We start from the raw sequence: 21,759 nt of genomic DNA, 5'->3' as shown, positions 1-21,759 counted from the left end.
TCGCTGACGACTGTAATGGAGTGGTCAGAGAAATAATGTGCAACCTTCTTCGTGGTCATATAAATCCCATAAACAAGCTTCTGATAATGTGGATATCTTTGCTTTGATGGGGTCAAAACTTCAGAAACATAATATACTGGGCGCTGAACTTTATAGGCTTTTCCTTCCTCTTCCCGTTCGACCGTAAGTACTGTACTGACAACTTGTCCAGTGGCTGCAATGTAAAGCAGTAAAGGCTCTTTGCTGATTGGGGCAGCAAGCACCGGCTGGGTGGAAAGCAGGGCTTTGAGCTCTGCAAATGCTGCATCAGCTTCAGGAGTCCACTCGAACTTATCAGACTTCTTCATTAGTCGGTAAAGAGGCAATGCCTTTTCACCGAGGCGAGAAATGAATCGACTTAAGGCGGCCAAACAACCTGTAAGCTTCTGGACATCGTGCACACGCACAGGGCGCTTCATTCGGAGAATGGCACCAACTTTCTCTGGGTTAGCATCGATCCCTCGTTCGGAAACGAGGAAACCGAGTAATTTTCCGCCCGGAACTCCGAATGTGCACTTTGATGGATTAAGCTTGATATCATACCTTCTGAGGTTGGCAAAAGTTTCAGCAAGGTCAGCCAACAGGTCGGAACCTTTACGTGACTTGACCACAATGTCATCCATGTATGCTTCCACATTCCGACTGATTTGAGTGAGTAAACACTTCTGAATCATCCTCATGAATGTGGCTCCAGCATTCTTCAGACCGAATGGCATGGTGACATAACAGAAGCACCCGAATGGAGTGATGAAAGCTGTTTTTATCTCATCGGGTCCATACAGTCGGATCTGATGATACCCGGAATAAGCGTCCAAAAAGGACAAGCGCTCACACCCTGCAGTCGAGTCGACAATTTGATCGATGCGGGGGAGAGGAAAGTGATCTTTCGGGCAGGCCCGATTGATATGTTTGAAGTCAATGCACATGCGAAGTGAGTCGTCCTTCTTGGGGACCATGACAACATTGGCTAACCACTCGGAGTGGTAAATCTCTCGGATAAACTCAGCTGCTAAGAGTCGAGCCACTTCTTCACCGATTGCTTTTCTCTTCTGCACGGCGGACCGTCGAAGGTGTTCTTTGACCGGTTTCACTTTTGGGTCGACTCGCAAACGGTGCTCAGCCAGCCCCCTGGGAACACCTGGCATGTCAGAAGGTTTCCATGCAAAGATGTCCCAGTTCTCACGGAGGAACTGGATGAGCGCTTCTTCCTATTTGGAGTCGAGTGTTGTCGAGATGTGAGTCGGAGCAGCATTGGGATCGGTCGGGTGAATATGAATCGGCTTCGTTTCACCAGACGACTGAAATGCTGAATCCGTGGCAGGCTTCTTAGCTCGCAACAAATCACTCGGATCTGCGTTTTTTTGATACTCCTGTAATTCCACAACTGCCATTTGTGCATCGGCGATCTTTGAGCCCTTCTGGAAGCACTCTTCTGCCTTCTTCCGATTGCCAGTGATGGTAATCACTCCTTTAGGACCAGGCATCTTCAATTTAAGGTAAACGTAACATGGTCGAGCCATGAAACGTGCATAAGCCGGCCTGCCCAGAATAGCATGATAAGCACTCTGGAAATCGACGACTTCAAACGTCAACCTTTCTTTGCGGTAATTCTTGGAATCACCGAAAACCACATCGAGGGCGATCTGGCCGAGTGACTCAGCCTTCTTGCCAGGAATAACCCCATGGAAACTCATATTGCTTTCACTGAGTCTGGACATCGGAATGCCCATCCCTTTCAAGGTCTCCGCATACAGTATATTCAGGCCACTGCCACCATCCATCAGAACCTTAGTCAACCGAGTGCCTTCGACGACTGGGTCGACCACCAACGCTTGCCTCCCAGGGGTGGCTATGTGTGTCGGGTGATCAGACTGGTCGAATGTAATGGCAGTCTGGGACCACTTCAAATAACTGGGCGTCGCCGGAGCGACCATGTTCACTTCTCTGTTGATGACTTTCAGTCGACTCTTGCTCTCAACATCAGCAAAAATCATCAGAGTGGAATTGACGTGGGGGTAACCATCATCGTCCTCTTCTTTATCCTCAACTTTGTCCGATTCTTTGGGCTGTTTCTCTCGGAACTGCTGGATTAGGAGCCGACATTGTCGAGTGGTGTGTTTCGGGTAAATGAGATTACCCTCCTCATCTTTTTTGATGTGAATGTGGCATGGTAAATCCAACACATCATTTCCATCTTGATCTTTTACTTTCTTGGGGTTCCATGGCCCTTTGGGCTTCCCCTTGAACTTTCCTTGAGTTACGGCTAAGGTTTCTCCAGGAGCAGCTGGCTCGGCTTTGCGCTTCTGCTTCCGACTGGAGTTCCCTCCCCCGGTTTCGTGGGCGACTGTTTTGTGCTTGCCACTCCGGAGCCGATCCTCCTCTTCACCATTAGCATACTTGGTGGCAATTTACATCATTCGACTCAGAGACATATCTCCGGTCCGACCGAACTTCAAATTCAATTCTCGATACTTGACGCCTTCCTTGAAGGCACAAACTGCTTGGTGATCAGACACATTCTCCACCGTGTGGTGCAACGTGATCCACCTCTGGATATAATCTCTCAAAGTTTCATTCGACTTCTGCACACAAGACTGTAGCTCAGTTAGCCCCGCTGGTCGTTTGCATGTACCCTCAAATGTTCTGACAAACACTCGGGCAAGCTCTTCCCAAATGTAAATACTGCCAGGTGCTAACTGATTCAACCACGCTCTGGCCGAACCCTCTAACATCAGAGGCAGGTGCTTCATGGCCACTTCGTCATTGCCACCACCAATCTGCACAGCCACTCGATAGTCCTCCAGCCAAGTGTCAGGCTTGGACTCACCAGTGAATTTGCTGACTCCAGTCGCCAACCTGAAATTGGGAGGAATCACTGCTGCTCTGATGGCTCTGCTGAAACACTCGGGACCCGAAACATGCACCCTGCTGCCGGTCGGGTAATCTCTATCGTGGCCATCTCTGTGTGCTCTGTTCCTGTCAACCAAACCTTGAACGAGAATGGATCTCGCGTCAAAGCCTGGCTCCCGGGGGTCGACTGGAATCCTTCGCCCACCACTGTGAGGGCGCCTGTCATCGTGTTGCCGAGGTGCATATGACCCACTCCTTGGGGGAGGCGTGGGCACTCGGCGACGATAATCGTGGTCGAGTCGGTGATCAAACTGCTCACGGTTTCTGTACAGATCTCGTCGGTCTCCACGTCCCTCACGCCTCCGGGGCGATCTTGGACCGTGAGCCGACTGGACTGTGTCTACTACCACGGATCTGCTATGGATCCTATTCCGCGACTGAGATACTGGTGTGTTTTGTTCTCCTGCTGCCCGGAGTAAAGCCCTGATCTGCATCAAACCTCTGCCAGCTTCTGACTGGGAGGGCTGGATCGACTCTGCTATTCGGGCTGCAGCTGTGAGATTCTGAATCGGAGTTCGGTATACCTGAGTAGGAGGCGGAAAAAGTTGTCGTCGACTGGACTCAGGAATCCGCTGCCGAGCACGCTCGTCGAGTGCGTGCTGGAGATTCTCCAGTCGAGTGCGCTCAGCCAGGTTGGCCAGGCGCACCTCCTCCAAGGCCCGGGCCTCGGGGGTTTCTCCAACGATAGGAGTGTGAAGTGCATCCATGTTGCGGCGGCGAAGCTCTTCCCTCTGCTGCGAAGAGAGGGGCTCGGGGCGGTACTCCTCGTGGGCACGCGACCGATCGCCTCCGCCGTCGCCACCATCCTCGCGGGGGAAGCCAGGAGGACTGCGCGGTCCGTTGACCATTAGGACTTCCGCCGCGGGGTCACTGCTGTCGCACTCGGACGCAGTCTCAACGGAGCCAGTCGAACAGGCTGTAGAGAGTTTCGCCGGGCTCGATTGCCGCGACTTGGGGGAGTGGCCGATTGGCGAGCCACCGCGTGCCTCACCCACCGCTGGAGCCTCGACCGACCGGAACGCTTGTGCCGGCGGGCAGCAGGGAGTGAAGACACCACCGGAGCCGACCGATACTGAGTCGACGGCTGCCGCAGGAGGATGCCGCGGACGCACGCGCGAAAGTGCGTTGCCCAGCGGACGGGGAGCGCCTCAACGTCGAGTGGAGCTTCTTGGAGCCAAGCGGAGTCGTCGACGACGAACACGAGCGCGCCGAAACGGATCTCGCGGCCCTCGGCCAATCCTCCGCCTGAAACCATGCTGATGGGGATTGGAAAAATCGCAACTTCTCCAACGAGTCGCTAAGACACCAGCCCCACGGTGGGCGCCAACTGTCGTGGTTCTAAGTCTGACAGTAGAATGGGGGGTAGGGATGCAGAGGCAAGATCTTAGCTATGGAGAAGTTGTATGCAAGAGTTTTACGAGTTCAGGCCCTTCTCGGAGAAAGTAACAACCCTACGTCTCGGAGCCCGGAGGCGGTCGACTGGATTATATGCGTGTGTGTGTGTGTTACAGGGGGTGCGAACCCTTGTCTCAGAGGAGGGGGGGTGACTTATATAGAGTGTGCGAGGAACCCAGCTCCCCTCCGTTACACAGGATTCAATGTACATAAAGTGAGAGCGTTACAGGTAACGTCAATAATAAAGTGATATAAATGATCATTAAGTCCATGAGTAAACGTCCGACCGTTGCTGCGCAGAGTGGCTTTAGGTCTTCTGCATGTCGAGTGGTTGAGTGGTCGAGTGACCTAAATAAGGAGAGATCTCCGAGTGAATGGTGGGTCGAGTGGATTGCACTCGACACCTTTGTTGAGCCCTCTCTATTTGCTCTTGAACTTCTTCGCTTCTAGGACAAGGACCTTAGGTAGTACGTATAGGTCAGGCCTATCGCCCTACCCTAGGTCTATGTCCTCATCATGTTCTTAAAAGCTTTGAGCGATATACAGATGACGGGTCTTAGTACTTCATACCATTAGAACGCTATGAGTATGTGAAGAGTTATCTGAGTTGAATGCTTAAATATTTGCAGTATGAAATGTGGTCCGATGATAACACACTACCCAAGATAGGTGAGAAATACTACATGCACACTATAAAATTTAGTAGACACCTTGTTACATTTTGGATCGTTATAAGGCAAAATACTTTCTTTTGTGAAGTTGTTGAGGCCATTAGATGTTTGGGAGATATGCTTCAAGGTAGTTTTCAGTCCGTTCATGCATATACTTTGTCTCCTTACAAAATGAAGCTGATTATCATGGTTGAGGACATGGACTAGAGGGGTGAATATTCCTATAAAAATGTACATCAATTTTAGGGGTTGACATATTTTAACTTCAGGCAACAAGGACTAAGCTATGATAAGAACTTGGCATGCGATATACAAAGAGTAGTAAGCAACACAAAGGGACGCAGCGATTCGATGCTGGTGCAGATGCACCTGGGCGGGAACAATAAAATAGTTTTAAATAGAAAAAGAATTAAAAAATGATTTTTTTCATGAAGGATGCTGATATAAGTGATGTTAGTGTAAAATTTGATGAAGTTTGGACATTCAAGGAACTCGTGGAAAAAATCAAATTTCAGGTGTCTGAGAAACTTTTGAAAATAACATTGTTCACGTCTGTTTTTGCTTTTTTTGCCACGAACTCCTCGAATGTGCAAACACCCCAAAATTTTGCATGAACATCACAAATATGAACATCTTACACCACAAAAAAATTGATTTATTAGTTTTTCTTCTATTTGTTTTGATTTTACCATTCACATGGTGTAGATGAGCCTTGACACCGAATTGAATTATCAAAACGAAAGGTACTCCCTCCTTCCCATTATATTAGGGGTGTAAGCTTTTATAGAAAATCCCAAAATACAAGTCATGTTAGCTGTAGCACTCCGACATTCTCTTTATGGTAATGACTTTGTTGCTGCAGCTAGCAATTAACAGTACACTATGGCTGTTAGCAGATATTGTTGAGCTTACATCACCTCGTATTATTCCGTGGCACCAATGATCTACACTATGCGTTAATTTCCGTGCAAAAAGCTAAAACGCCTTATATAATGGGAAGGAGGGAGTACTAATCTTGCAAGTAAGGTTGTGGCAGGGTTTAGAGCATGCAAACACTCATGGCGTGAGCATTTTCCCCCGTGGTTCGGATCGTTGGCGCTATCTTACGTTCAAGTCAATTGAAACTTCGTACCAAAGGGTTCTAGCTAGTATCCAAGGATCCCGGTTGTGTCGCCCACCAAGTGGCCCAGGAAGCACAACCAACCTATTGCATCATTGCTTGCGCTTAGAAAACCCGCTAAAAGGTAGATCTTCACAAAGTAGGCGGTCTCTATGCCCATACAAACTCTTGTGTCCTTCATGCATATAACTTTAGAGTCATAAGTTACTTCTAACCGTTTAGGATGCACTCACCATCCAAGGGTAACAATCAAAATAAAATCATTTGAAAACAACTCCTTCAAAGATTTCCAATCAAAGCTTCTCTGAAGTATCCAGAGGAATCACTCTCTCACAAAGATATAAATGCAAATAGATGATCTCCAGGAGTAGTGATTCAAAAAAGATGAGTTTTTGTTTGTCAAAGAATCAAGAGGTGGACCATAAAATCACCCAACAACTATTTGTTCTTCTCTTGCCTTAGATATATCTTTATCTATTTGGTTAATGGATTGAGTAGAGTGAAGCAGGATCTGCAGTGGAGCCGAATGAATTGTGAGGGTATGGGATGGATGCAACCATGAAGGGGTGTGGAGGGGTATCTAGGGAGACAGATTCAAAATCTGACCATTAGACAACAAAGTAACATAGTTTCGGAAGCACCAGTACAAAACCAGCGGAACTACCGAGACAGTAAAATAAATTTGAACGGCGAGAGTGGTGTACATAAACTATGTAAAATACAATACTCGAAAGTACAGATGGAAAATGAACAATGGTTCTGAACATAAAAATATAATACTTTTCTAGTGAAAGGAATGCCTTATAAGTGTTCAAAAAACCGATTGCTCGAAAGTACCGCACAAAATAGAGCCATTGAAAGGTTTAAAGGTTTAAGAAACCTGCAGCAAAGAGCTAAGTGCTAGCTCAGAAATACCAAACTTACACTGTGACAAAAAAGAAGTAGTCCGAGATGGCTTCAGAAGTGCTGATGAAAATGAAATGCTCTTAAATTCTATGGGACCATATTTAAAGAAGTATGTGTTGAGTAGTTTTGACAGATAAAAAAGAGTTCATCAGATGGACACTTACTAAGAATGATGTGTATGCAGTCAAATCATACTGTAGGCTTTTGGCCGTGGAAAGTTAAGATGCCCCCCAGAGTGGAAGTGTTTATTTGACTGGTTTTTAGAAATAGTATCCTTACTAAAAGAAATCCTTTACAAGAAAATGTATTGGTGATAATACATACCATATTGCAGAAAAAATGAATTTATCAACCATTTGTTCTCACAGTGTTCTGTTGCAAAATTGCTTTGGAACATAATGAAATGTGCTTTCAGTTTGCATGATATATCCGACATTGTACATGACTTGTTCAACATTTGGTTGTTGAGATTTAGTAAAATTGAAACAACTTAGTTGTGTTTGGAATATCTGCTATTTTATGGACTATTTGGAAATTGAGAAATACAATCATTTTTTTATAAAAACAAGGTGAGTCATCCTTGTACTCACGTTAACATGATTATCAAACGGCTTCATGTTTGAAATATTCTCCAGAAAAACCCCTAAAGGCAAAGAACAATGAAGTGGGGCATAAGAATGGTGGAGTTGATTGCAAGTGAAGTCTTCAAGCCGAGACACAATTGAAGGATAGGGGCCAACATGATTATGGTTGGATGTCTTAAGGGAGATGTTCTCTATCTTTCTTGCCTTTGGTTGCCGATGAAGATTTTCATTTTGTTATCATGCTATAAAACAATGATGTATTGGTGTGTTGTTAGAGATTCCTGGTATTCTTTTTATAAACATCTCCTATAAATCAGCCCTCTAGACTCCCACGATAATTGTGTCGGTATTATTAGCTTTTAAAGGTTATCGGTAGTTATATCCAATATAACTCTTTGTGGTCTTTTGGGATTGATGGATGTAGACCTTTTTGCTCCCTTTAGATCATGCATCGTCATTCTTTATGCCTTCTTGTTCTAGTTCATATAAAATGATAGTGTGGTTTCTGAATGGAAATCAGAGAGGGAGCTTTTTTATTAAAAAAAAAGATCCAAAAAACCATGTGTACATCCCTTGCATGCTTTAAAAATCAGAAAGATCCCTTTCAACCAAAGACCAATTCAGAAAAATCCATGCCTGCCCTCCTCGTGCGCTTTTTTTCTTTTCAAAATAAAGGCACAAGATACATCCATCCCAACTTCAGTATAATCACAACAGAAAATCATGTGTGTTCAAAAAACAACAGAAAATCCTTTAAAAACAAAACAGAAAATCATTTGCGCTTTACACGTCCCGCTCACTCACTCACCCCGGGACAAACCACGCCACATATATACTACCTCGTGAGTCGTACGTGTCGCTGCCTCGCGCACCAGACAACTCCAAAACCCAAATTTGGGGGGGGGGGGGGGGGGGGGGGGGGGGGATGACGGAGGCAAAGGCGGCGCCGCTGCTGGCGCGGGAGGACGGGGGCGCCGCCGCCGAGGGATCCGGGCGCGGCGGCGGAGCGACGTGGGCGCAGACGCGAGGAAACATGGTGGTGTCCATCGTCGGCACGGGGTGCTGGGCCTGCCCTACGCCTTCCGCGCCGCCGGCTGGCTCGCGGGAACCCTCGGAGTCGCCGCCGCCGGCTGCGCCACGCTCTACTGCATGCTCCTCCTCGTCAGTATGTACCCAAATTTGCTTTGCATCTTCCTCTTTTGTTTCTCTCCCGCTGATTATCTGGGTTTAAGCCAAAGAATATATTTGGAGCTGCAATGCGTTCTGTCTATATGCAGATTGGGTGAACTGTTCATGATAAACTGGATGACGTTCGTGCTTAAACTTCCAAGTATTGTGATGATTTGAAGATCTCAATCGCCATTAGTAGTGCAGAAAATACAGTTTTTTTTTTTTTTTTAGAAAAGGAGGATGACCCCGGCCTCTGCATCTGGGCGATGCATACGGCCACTTTATTAATTATTCTCACAAGATCGTACAAAGTCATACAACAGTAAGACTAAAGCCGCCGTCTAAGCAACAAACTGTCGCTACACCTATCCAGTTGATGAAGGGGCGCAGATAGCCTGGGCCTAATACCAAACAGACATCGCAGCCAAGCCTAACATCTAAGACATGAGACCCCAACCTAGCCACTTGCCGGGTCTGGGACACACACTGGTCCGGCGTGCTCTCAGAGGCCGCCGCCGCCAACTGCCACCGCTCCATCTTCAGAACTGTACTGATGCATCAACCTTGCTCGGTCCAGCTATCGTCGACGCCACCACGGCGCCCAACGGCACCTCCTCCCTGCGTGCAAACAGCTGAACACGTCGCGGTCGCCACTGATACACCTCAGCGCCATGCTGCCAAGTACCACCAGCCGACACAGCTTGAAGTCCTTGGAGGATCTGTCGTGCGTAGCACCTGCCGACCAGGCATGACCAAGCGTAGCACCTGTCGATCAGGCATGACTTGACATCTCCACCGAAGCTCCGTGCAAGACGAAGCCATTCCACCTCCTGCCTCTGACTTCCAGCACTGCTCCACAAACGATGCTCCCAAGAGTGAAACGACACCGTAGTGCCGCCATCATCCGGTCTGGAACACCAGATCCTAGGGTTTCCCCCGGAGCAGTACGAGTGGGTCGACGGTAGTCACATGACGATGCCTTCATCAAGGTAACGACGTGGAATGCCGCCATCGCCTGCCGTCGGCTCGGTTTTCACCGGCAACCATGTCTCCCCGACTCGCAGCTGGTGCTAGATGACGGATCCCGAGATCCGAACACCCAGCCTCAGGTCGACCACCTCTGACGGAAGAGATGACCACCACCGCCGGCTGCACCGGTCAGAACAGATCTGAACGAAGGTGCCGCCGACGAGACCACCAGGCCCTCCACGCCGCCATCGCCGATCTGAAGGCAGCACGCACGCCACCGCAGCCAAGCTGGCCGCCGCCGCCGCCGACCGCAGCCGCCGCCCGAAGGGCCATCCGCAGCGCCCGCAGCCCTGGCCGCCGCCCGCGACTGGGCCGCCCGCCGCCAGGACGGGCCGGCCTCCCGCCGCCTGCTGCAGCCATCCGCCGCGCCGCAGATCCCAGATCGGTCGCGCCACCACACGCCTTGGGGTCCGCCCCACCCCGGAGACGCGCGCGAGAGGAGATCCCTCGCCACCGCCGTCGGCCCCCGGGCTTAGCCCGGCGGCGTCCTCCGGCGGCGGCGGAGGGAGAGGAGGAGGGAGTTTGCGGCGGCGGCGGCGGCTAGGTTTCTGGCTCCGCCCGAGTCGCCCTAGGGGGAGGACGACGCGGGGGCTAGGGTGAATAGTTGGACCTATGAAATACTTAAAATTTCCTGCCACCAAAAATACAGTTTACCCACAAATTATTTGTGTGGCTTTGTTCCTCTCTCATTTTTTTTGAGCTCGCTTAACCCCTTAAGTATCCAAATGAAAACAATAGAGCGCTATAGGGTTCTAAGCAATGTCTCGTTAAATGAAATCGGTGGACAATCGTTCGCTATAACGTGATATACCGTCACTATAGCGGATTTTAAGGATTGCGCTATTTTGTCATAGCACGCTATTTTGTTCCCCCGGAAGTATCATGTCTTGGACGATTTTACCCTTAGTTGGTTTCTGAAAGACCAATAATGTGCATATATACAAAAAAAACTCGTACATGTATCTACGAGATGAAATATCAATGTGCAAATTTTTGTTAATGAGTATGATTATTTGCCATGCGTGCAAAAATAAAAATAAATGAGGTATTTTCCTACAAGTGGATTTTTGGCTCTTGGGATCGCATGATCTCTTTATTCCAAAATTTTCAAAAACTGATTTAAAAAGTTTTATATTAGAGTGAGTCATGTAACAAGTTTTTGTAAAGATGAATTCAAACCGGGTTTAAGAAAAAACTAAAGAGGCTAGAATAGCGTTTTCACATTGTGAAAGAAAACTTTGCTTTGTTATTTATCCACAGTTCACCCATCTGTTGTTTTTTTCTCTCAGAACTTCAAATTGAGTCATTTACATTTGAGATTCGTTTTGAATTTTTTGGGATGGGTGCATTTTTTTTGTTTTTTTTAAGCGGTCATGTGACCCCGAGAGCCAAATGTTATTTATTTATTTTTCTGAACAGGTCCTAAATGGTTAAACATGTGTATTCTACTTTTTCTGTTGCTTGTTGAGCATGCTCAATGCTTTCAGTTGGACTAAGCCTAAGAACTTTATTTGGCTTAGTTCACAATAATTGGCACTACTTTTATGGTGAATTTTTGTGTGTGCATTATGACGAATCTTTTACTCTTATAAACTGACCAACTTTACTTTTGACGAATGCATTACCATTTTTCAGCTGTGTAATTTAATTGGTGTATTTTCTATCTGAAGGTGGAGTGTAGAGATAAACTGGAAGAGGAAGAAACAGAAGAGCCATGTGATGTTCTCTACACGTATGGGGATTTGGGTCAGAAGTGTTTTGGGACAATCGGTCGATGCTCGACAGAAATCCTCATCTTCCTTTCTCAAGCCGGCGGTTCTGTTGCTTACCTGATATTCATTGCTCAGAATCTCCACTCCATGCTTACCCAGTTCATGTCACCAGACACCTTCATCTTTGCCATCCTCCTGCCTATGCAAATTGCACTCTCCTTCGTTCGCTCGCTGTCCTCCCTTTCACCTTTCAGCATATTTGCAGATGCATGCAATGTCCTAGCGATGGCCATAGTTATCAAAGAGGACATACGGCTTTTCGACCATCCATTTGCAGATAGAAGTGCTTTTAATGGGCTTTGGGCGATACCTTTCTCTTTTGGGGTTGCACTTTTCTGCTTTGAAGGGTTCAGCATGACTCTGGCACTGGAAGCATCGATGGCGGAACGGAAAAAATTCAAATGGGTGCTTTCTCAAGCACTTGTATGTATCATGTTTGTGTATGCGTGTTTTGGAGTGTGCGGATACTTGGCTTATGGTGAAGCCACCAAGGACATCGTAACACTTAATCTTCCCAACAGCTGGTCTTCTTCTGCAGTTAAGGTTAGTTCACTTTTTGTAACTTATTTGGTGTGATCAGATTTGAATTTGCTGAAGTAATGACGGTTGTACCAAGCTAACAGTTGGAAGATTTAAATTTTACAGATTGGCCTATGCATTGCACTAGCATTCACATTTCCGGTCATGATGCACCCGATCCATGAGATTGTTGAGGCGAGAATCAGATCGAGTCGGTGCTTTCAGAAGTTTTCACAAAATGTCGGTGGCCCCAATTGGTTAGCCTTGCACGCAAGCCGCATCATGGTGGTGATCATCCTTGCTGTGGTGGCCTCGTACGTGCCTGCATTTGGGGCCTTCATCGCCTTCGTCGGGAGCACGGTGTGTGCTCTGCTCGCTTTCGTGCTGCCTACCGCCTTCCATCTCAGCATTGTGGGGTCTTCGATGAGCTTGTGGCGACGCCTGCTGGACTACGGTTTCCTTCTCTTTGGCCTTGTTTTTGTTGTCTATGGAACCTTCACTGCTCTCTAGCTTGTCACATTGACCAAGATCAAAATGGCCAAGAACTATGCTGGTGTGTACAGGTCAGGTGTAATTATAAACCACATGACAAAATGTAATGCACATGAGAGAAAGCAATAGAAAAGAAACACCATCTAAAAGAAGACGACGAAAATAAAACATGGATTTGAGAGATTATTCAAGAAAATGTTCATCAGGATTGGACTCGAAGGAAGCCCAGCTGCAAGGCACAAAGATCTACTAGAATCCCGAGGTGATTATTTTGAGCCTCGATTTGGAATTTCAGGTAGCGCATGGTAGCTTATGCTACGAGTACTAAGCAGTAGGGTGCTTTGCTGCGCCGAAAGATCACCTCAAAAAATTGATGGCATTTTCAGCTATTTGAAATAAGAACATGCAGTTTCACTAGAGTAAGAGTTTAGTCGTATAAAAACGATCACCTCAAAAAATTGATGGCATTTTCAGCTATTTGAAATAAGAACATGCAGTTTCACTAGAGTCAGAGTTTAGTCGTATAAAAACGAGGAAGGATCCTCGGGGCATTCTCCCCCCAACGTTTAGTTAAAATGAGGATGTGGTGAATTCAATCTACAATTTTTTGCTGTGGCTGCATAGGTGTTCTATAAAGGGACCAACATGATAGATTGCACAATCGGATTTTAAGAATATAAAGGGTGCATCTGCACCCGAAGTGGACAGTAAATTCATTTAAAATAGTAAAAGAATCAAAAAAACAATTGATTTTTTTATGATGCTAGATGCTCATGTGCGTGAAGTCCGTGCCAAATTTCGTGGAATTTGAACATTTCAGTAGCTCTCAGCAAAATTTCGGGGATGTAAGAAAGTTTACTGCTCATCTATTGATTTGATCGATCTTGTCTTTTTTTATCATGAGCTCCTCAGATGTTCGAACAAGATGAAATTTGGTATGAACATCGCACATTGGAACATATTCCACTGAATTGAATATCCGTATAAGGGTCTCATGAGCTAGAGGTTAAGGCTCTGCGGAAGAAAACCGTCTCCCAACAGAACAAGTGCAGTACATATTTCAGAGAGAACCATACTTGCACACATTTAAAACCCTTGAATGAGAATAAGAAATTAATGTATAAGCGAACTTTGGGATTCAAGTAAGTTATAGATCATTAAGAAATGTTAGAGAAACGGAAGTTTTGATGTGTACCCCCATTAGAGTTTGTTCACTTCTTTGCTCAAACAACTTCATCTTCTCTGCAAATAAATTTGTATGTCCACAATGTTGAAATATAGGGTGGGCTTTAGGCCCATCTAACAATTTCGGAAAATCTCTGGGAGCCCATGTCGGTGTCATGACAAGAGATGTGATGGCGAACCAACATGTGGTTGTATGGCTAGAGTACAGTGGTATCCCAGCCCACCAGAGTTCAAGTCCTAAACTTGACATTGATGCTTGCATTTTTTGGATTTATTTCAGGCCTTCCAGCGATGTGCGTTCCGTCTTCCGTGTGAGGAGACGTTTCCGTCGACTACGAAGGTGTCTATGGCAACTTTGTCAATCTCAAGATGATGTGCCGGCCCAATCTCTCGGAGATGCTCATGGGATAGGGTGTGCATGTGTGCGTTCATAGAGGTGAGTGTATGCTCGCATATGTGAACGACTTCGATTGTATAGTGTTCAAAAAGGACATGGCATGTGGTGGGAAGTTTAGTACCACTCCGCGTGTGGAGAAAGAGTTGGACCCTCTTTATAAGGAATTCTCTTCTACACGCTATTGGGGCCTGAGAAGAGAAGTGGTTCTCGAGCGCTCTTCCTGAGCATCCTTCACATTATTGGCGAACTCAATTCATAGAAACAAGCAAGTCAACCATTTAGTGGGTAAATCAAAAGCGCCACTGGAATATTTTTCACTACCCCAATCATACACGTAAAAAGGGGCGACGCCACCATAGGGGCTGGTATGCGCGGCCGCCTCGGGTGGCTGGAAAGTGCGCACCTAGTTTGAGTCGTCCAGGTTGGCCTAGGCTAGTTTTGTTCGTCCCAGCGCACGAGCAGGCAATATACAAAATGAAGAAAAATGTTTCAATTTGGATGGGCCAATAACGTAAGTGCAAGTCAGGCCCTATAGCAGGCTCGCGGCCCAAACGAGCGCCTCCCATATCGATCGACAGCAGGAAAAATCCCCAATTCGTTCGCTCCAGCCTCCAGTCTAGTTCGCTCCTAACCTAGCGGCCGCTGGACAGACCAACACAACACTTCCTCGGGCCCTCGTTGGACGCCAGTCACCGGGCTTCAAGTGAATGGAAGGACAAGAAGACGAAGATCCAATCCTGGGTGTAGCCTGCGTGGGAGGCAGCGGCGGCAGCATGGGCATGGCATCGAGCTTGTGCAAACGGACAGTCGCAGCTTGCAAGATCAGCATGCGTAACGAGCAGGCACATCACATCCCTGATTATATCTAATTGAACTGTTCAATTTCTAGCCAATAGTTAAACCTGATGGTGTTGTAAAACTGCTTGTATGTAGGGAACCTATAAAAAATGAAACCAACTTCTGCTTATTTTATAACTCCCCAATCAATACTGAATTGACTGAACCTGATGTGTCTAATCAAGTTTCCGGTGCAAACATATAAGCTCATGTTATTCTTGAGCCTAAAGTTTCTAATGGACAGACTGCTAATGAAGGATTTGATGCAAACATTTTACATGCTCCTGGTAATGAACATATAATGTCTAATGAGGGATATAATGCAAGCATTCTGCAAGCTCCCATTGGAGGATTTAGTGTCTAATGATGATCTGCTATGTTGAGAGAGAGATAGAGATTTGCAGGAATTGATGACAAGCAAATTATAGTACATTTTCATGGCTTGAGGAAACGCCGAGGCCATCTACCAGAAAGTCCCCGTATCATGACAACCTAGTATAAATACTTTTCTAATCTGTAGTTTGAAACTATTGGCATATTTGTGCAGGATAGATATATTGATATGCAGTTTGCGCACTGGTTATAGTGCAATTACACTTGGATATTTTCAGCCAGAGAATGAATAATTCAAGCAGGTACAGTCCATGTTAGTAGTCCTTGTACACCATGTTGCGTTTTGTTATTTTTGATGCTTACATCATTTAGTGTTTTATAATCTGGAACTACTTTGGATCATTAGCTGGTTTTCAAAGTGCATGTAGCTTTACATTTCTCAAGTTATGTTGATTTCCGGAGTGCAAGTGCCTTCGTATTTTTTAAGTTAAATTTTTGCCCCTGGTAACTTGAATTCGTGGATCCGCCACTGCACACAAATCATACACGCAGGCCAGTACAAATTAAATGAAATGCAGGGACTTACGCTGCTCGTTGTACAGGCTCACTGCAGCTTTGCTTGCGCTTGAGATGTTCCATGTACAAGTCCATGTTACCACTTGCTTGGATGTGCAAGCCTTGTGCTCCTTGCATACCCCTCTGCATTTTTGACATGATGAATGGTCGATCAAATGAGAGCATTCTACTTTGCTGTTGTACCGGAAGACAGGTACTTACAAGTTTATACCGGTGTGCAGGATGTGTACCAGATCCCGTAGCGCCGTCATGCTTCGCTAAAAAATGTTTTTTCTTGTTTCAGATGATATCTCCAGAAGAAATAAGAGTTAAAGTGAGAGTTGCATAGGCGTGTAAGCTAAGAGAGCAGTAAAAGGATATCCAAACATCGTCGAAACAGTGCACATGGGAGTGATATGTGGATACCTAGTTCGGGCCGGTGTTTGGGCATGCTCGCCTAGCTAGAGTGCGGGTGATGCACGGGCGTTGGCTGGCCGCGCACGGATGCAGATCTTGAGCGGCAGCGGAGCGCTATGATGCAGTGGACGAGGCCGTTGGTGAAGCCCCAACGGCCTCGGGGGGTGGAGGTGCGACGATATGCTCGATGAAGTAGCCCCAGTGAGGTGGGAGACGACGTCGGTGAAGCGCACCTGATGCGGTGGAAGTCGGTGTTTGTGAGGCACGTCGGTTGCAGCGGCCGACATTGTCGGTGGACCACTTGGTGCGGTGGAGGAGGGCGTAGATGAGGTAGCTCCGGTGCGGTGGTGAAGCGCGACGTCGTTCGGCACAGAGGTGGGGAAAGAGACAAGACGAGAGGCGATTCCAACTTTGCTTGGGTTGGCGGCGAATTAGGATTTGAGCGCTCCGGCGTGGAAGGGGATGGTGGAGAAGGGAGATTTTGCAGGGCTGGAACTGGGGTAGCCAGATATTTCAATCCGAAATGTGGAAGCACGAACTTTTTTTGTCGTCGTTCTTATTTTGGAGGGGGGGGGGGCGGGAGGGAGGGGGTGGGTGGCTGGGTGCTAGCGTCCGTACGACACACGCAACCACCACGACACGACCCTAGTCTGCCTGGTGCGCCTACATTTAAGAATGTAAACAAATCTTCTTTTATTTGCAAACGAATCTGTATGTATTACCATGCCCGTGTTTTCCTTGCAAATAATTAGTCATTTGAAATGAGATACTACAAATTAATTAATGATGAGTTTTGAATTAGAGTGTGTGTCACATAGCGATCTCCAATTCTAACGTGGATTTCACATTTCACGGTATCCACACTACTTTTTTAATACAAATTCATATGTATAAGATGAACACCATAGCAGTGAGAAAACTTTGGATGGATTCGAACATACGACCACACACATACAAAATACCACAACAATCGAGTGAATCTCAATTTTTCCAAACCTAGTATGGCACGAATTTGAAATAATTACGGAAGCCATATATGCATGGTCCTCAATTCAAATCTTACAATGTACACTAAATTGAAACATCAATATTAAGTCTAGTACTATCTACATTGTTGTTTTTAGCCCCACCCCCTCGTCACACATGCTACATACTTCTTGTATCGATCAATCTTCCTCCCCTAACCACCTTACAAAGTTATTGGTTTCTGACACATGTTCATTCTTTCTCTCCATGTTTCGATCTCTAACCCTCTCAACTACACAACCCCCTTTTTCCACTCTGTTAACAAATGTATCTCTCTCACACACCCGCAATTATACTCCATGCCGAGCTCTCTATCTCTCCCTCTCCCTCCCACCCTCTCTCACTAGATACATGCATTGCCTATCTAGACCCCCCCTCTCATGCGCACGCACACACATTGTCTATCTAGGTCACTCTCTCGAGACTGTCTCACTCTTTCTTCCGCACGGCGGCCCACACTCGCTCAATCTCTCTCTCTCTCTCTCTCTCTCTCTCTATCTATCTAAGTCTTGATTAACCTCGCTTTCTGTCACACACAAATGATATATCTTCCTGTTCGGGCCTCGATCGACACACTCTATACTCTCTCACACAGATTGTCTATCTAGGTCAGTCCATCCAAGCCGCCCCCACTCTTTCGACCTCATGCGGCCCACGCTCGCTCAATCTCTCTCTCTCTCTCTCTATGTATGTCTCCATTGACCTCGCTCTTTCTCAGACATGAACGATATATCTCCATGTTTGGGCCCAATTCGACATATTCATATTCTGTACTCTCTCACGCACATTGTCTATCTAGGTCACTTTGTCCAACCCGCCTCACTCTTTCGATCGCATGATGACCCACACTCGCTCAATCTCTCACCTTTATCTATGTATCGATTAACCTTGCTTCCTCCCACGCACAAAATATATCTACATGTCTGTGACAGGATCATCTCTCAAGCTCTATCGTACAACCCTCATCCTTCCCAAAAGCTCAATCGGACAATATCTCTCCAAAGCATATATCTTTTTAGCGAATGCCGAACCACACTCACTTTGTCTCTCTATCTATCTATGTCTTGATTGACCTCTTTCTCACGCCGTATCTTCCACACATTGAAGCTACCTCTCCATCCCTCGCAGAGCCAGAGCTATTTACATCGCGAGGGGGACTCCAACCTTGGATCAATTAGTGAAAGCATTTATTCCGGTAGGTTTAGATTATATTTTCATAGCATTCGACCCACAACTACTCCAAACACCGTTGCAACCCCCGCACCTCCCCCAATTGATTTCCCTTTGGCTTGGTCACCGCTCTCTCGCACGTCCTTTCTCACCTTCCACATCGCACCATGGTATTTTTGCAAAAAACTCTATTGTTCTCTTTAATTATTACAAATAAGCTACAAACTACACACTGATAGTCCACCTGTAATGGAACAAAATTTGACCCAGAAATTAAAGTGCTACAAACAACACACTGAGGGGCCCATCTATCATGGAACAATTTTGGACCCATATATAAATTAAATATGAAAAAGGACGAGGATCGAACATGCGACCAGGGCCTTCAAGCCACACGTCAATAGGCAACATAGTAGCAACATTTGTTGTACCCCCCTTTATTGATATAATGTTTTTATATTACACAGTCTATTTAATGGATAACATGTTTTAATATTAATTTTAGTACATTAGTGGGACCGGCTCGTTAGCATGTACTATTCGCCTTGATTTACTAGTGGGTTCCATGTCTGCTCTCTCTCTCTCTCTCTCCTCCCCTTCTACTTTTAGACGCACAGACAAGCATGAAGAACGCGCGGGCGTGTTGCCGTTGAGCATATCTGGACGTGTTCATAAGTTATGGCACCAGTTTCACGTACTAGTAGTATTATACATGTAACAAGTTTAGGAACAAAAGTGACCGTGATGGACAAGTTAGGCTAGTTGTAGTACTATTTATCTACTACTCCGTAATAATTAATGCATGGATAAATAGATGTATCGCCTAGTGCTCGAACAAGGGGACTGATCACACCCTACAAGTATTTGGAATTGACTTCCCTAAAAAAATATTTGGAATTGACGTGGTATTTAATATGAAATGTTTGCGATGAGAAGGAATACATGTGGCTTTATGACGTTTTATATTTAATTTGATACGGCTCCAGAGAACATTCAATTGATCAAACCATATATTTCATTCAGTCTGACTCGACTTTACATTCATACGACGATCGGACTAAAATAAACGGAAATGATAAATCCCAAATGTTCAGATTTTAAACATGGCAATCCAAACGTTTTTCATGGCAAATTTAGATTACGCGGCGGCGGCGGGGCCGTCTTGCAGTGGGAAGCGGCTCCTCTGCTGTGCTCTGTGTCGTCGGGCCACTTACCGATGGCGACGTCGACGGCAATGGCGACGGCGGTATCTTGCGCCGTTGTTGGCGTACTCCTAGCCATTGGCCCTAGTTTCAAGCAAGGCCGGAATGTTCTGGCCTTCGGTCTCGAGGAGTGAGTCAACTGGCGGGAGGAGGCGACTAGCGTTGGTTGATAACCCACAAGTATAGGGGATCAGTTGTAGCCTTTCTCGATAAATAAGAGTGTCGAACCCAATGAGGAGCTAAAGGTAGGATTTGTATTCCCTTCAAATTCTATCGACCACCGATACAACTCTGCGCGCACTTAACGTTTGCTTTACCTAGAACAAGTATGAAACTAGAAGTACTTTGTAGGTGTGATAGGATAGGTTTGCAAGATAATAAAGTGCACGTAAATAAAAGCTAGGGGATATTTAAATAAAGAAAAAACTAAATTAGTTTTAGTAAAGAGCTTTTTGTCACAAGAAAGTTATTTGTCCCTAGGCAATCGATAACTAGACCGGTAATTATTATTGCAATTTTATATGAGGGAGAGGCATAAGCTAACATACTTTCTCTTCTTGGATCATATGCACTTATAATTGGAACTCTAGCAAACATCCGTAACTACTAAAGATCATTAAGGTAAAACCCAACCATAGCATTAAAGTATCAAGTCCTCTTTATTCCCATACGCCATAACCCACTTATCCATGTTTGTGTTTCTATCACTCATGCAACGCAGACAATAAGAAAACCATGAACATATTGCAAACCATACAACGGGGATCCCTCACGCTTGCGCGACACGGAGAGCACCATAGGACAACACCAATAATAAAACATGCAACTCACACCAATCATGATCATCAATCAACCCATAGGACAAAACGGATCTACTCAAACATTATAGGATAGCCATACATCATTGAGAAATAAATATATAACATTGAGAACCATGTTTAAGTAGAGATTACAGCGGGGAGAAGAGGTCTTACACCGCTGCATAGAGGGGGAGAGAGTTGGTGATGATGGCGGCGAAGTTGTTGGTGTAGATCGTCGTCACGATGATGGCCCTGGCGGCGTTCCGGTGCCACCGGGAGAGAGGGGGAGAGAGCCCCCCTCCTTCTTCTTCTTCCTTGACCTCCCCCTAGATGGGAGAAGGGTTTCCCCTCTGGTCCTTGGCCTCCATGGCGGCGGAGGGGCGGGAGCCCCTCTGAGATTGGATCTCTCTCTCTCTCTCTCTCTCTCTCTCTCTCTCTCTCTCTCTCTCTCTCTCTCTCTCTCTCTGTTTCCTTCTGTTTCTGTGCTCCCAGATTCTGTCCTTTCACCGTTTCTCAAATTCCCGGAGATCCGTAACTCCGATTGGGCTGAAATTTTAACACGATTTTTATCCGGATATTAGCTTTCTTGCGGCGAAATAAGGGCACCAATTGCCTTACAGAGTGGCCACAAGGGCACAGGGCACGCCCTACCCCTGGGCATGCCTCCCTGCCTTGTGGACTCCTCGGGCATTGTGTCGCGTTGATTATTTTTCCCAAAAATCACATATATTCCAAAAAAATCTCCGTAAGTTTTTATCGCGTTTGGACTTTGTTTGATATGGATTTTCTCCGTAACAAAAAACATGCAACAAACAGGAACTGGCACTGGATTAATATGTCAGTCCAAGAAATAGTATAAAAGGTTGCCAAAAGTATATGAAAGTTGTATAATATTAGCATGGAATAATAAAAAATTATAGATACGACTGAGACATATCAGCATCCCCAATCTTAATTCCTGCTCGTCCTCGAGTAGGTAAATGATAAAAAAGATAATTTTTGATGTGGAATGCTACCTAGCATAATCTTGATCATATAATCTAATCATGGCATGAATATTAAGACACGAGTGATTCAAAGCAATAGTCTATAATTTGATATTAAGACAATAATACTTCAAGCATACTAATAAAGCAATCATGTCTTTCTCAAAATAACATGGCCAAAGAAAGTTATCCCTACGAAATCATATAGTCTGGCTATGCTCCATCTTCATCACACAAAGTATTT

General features: G+C 45.8%; 1 pseudogene; it reads left to right on the top strand.

Moving 5' to 3' along the window:
• Window positions 1-8,550: 8,550 nt before the first annotated feature.
• Window positions 8,551-12,793, top strand: LOC123121036 (amino acid transporter ANT1-like; annotated as a pseudogene).
• The last annotated feature ends 8,966 nt before the right edge of the window (window positions 12,794-21,759 follow it).

This window comes from Triticum aestivum, chromosome 5D, assembly GCF_018294505.1.
Source record: "Triticum aestivum cultivar Chinese Spring chromosome 5D, IWGSC CS RefSeq v2.1, whole genome shotgun sequence".
Lineage (NCBI taxonomy): Eukaryota > Viridiplantae > Streptophyta > Magnoliopsida > Poales > Poaceae > Triticum > Triticum aestivum.
Note: the sequence above shows the minus strand (reverse complement) of the source record. Positions and strands in the feature narration are given on the sequence as shown.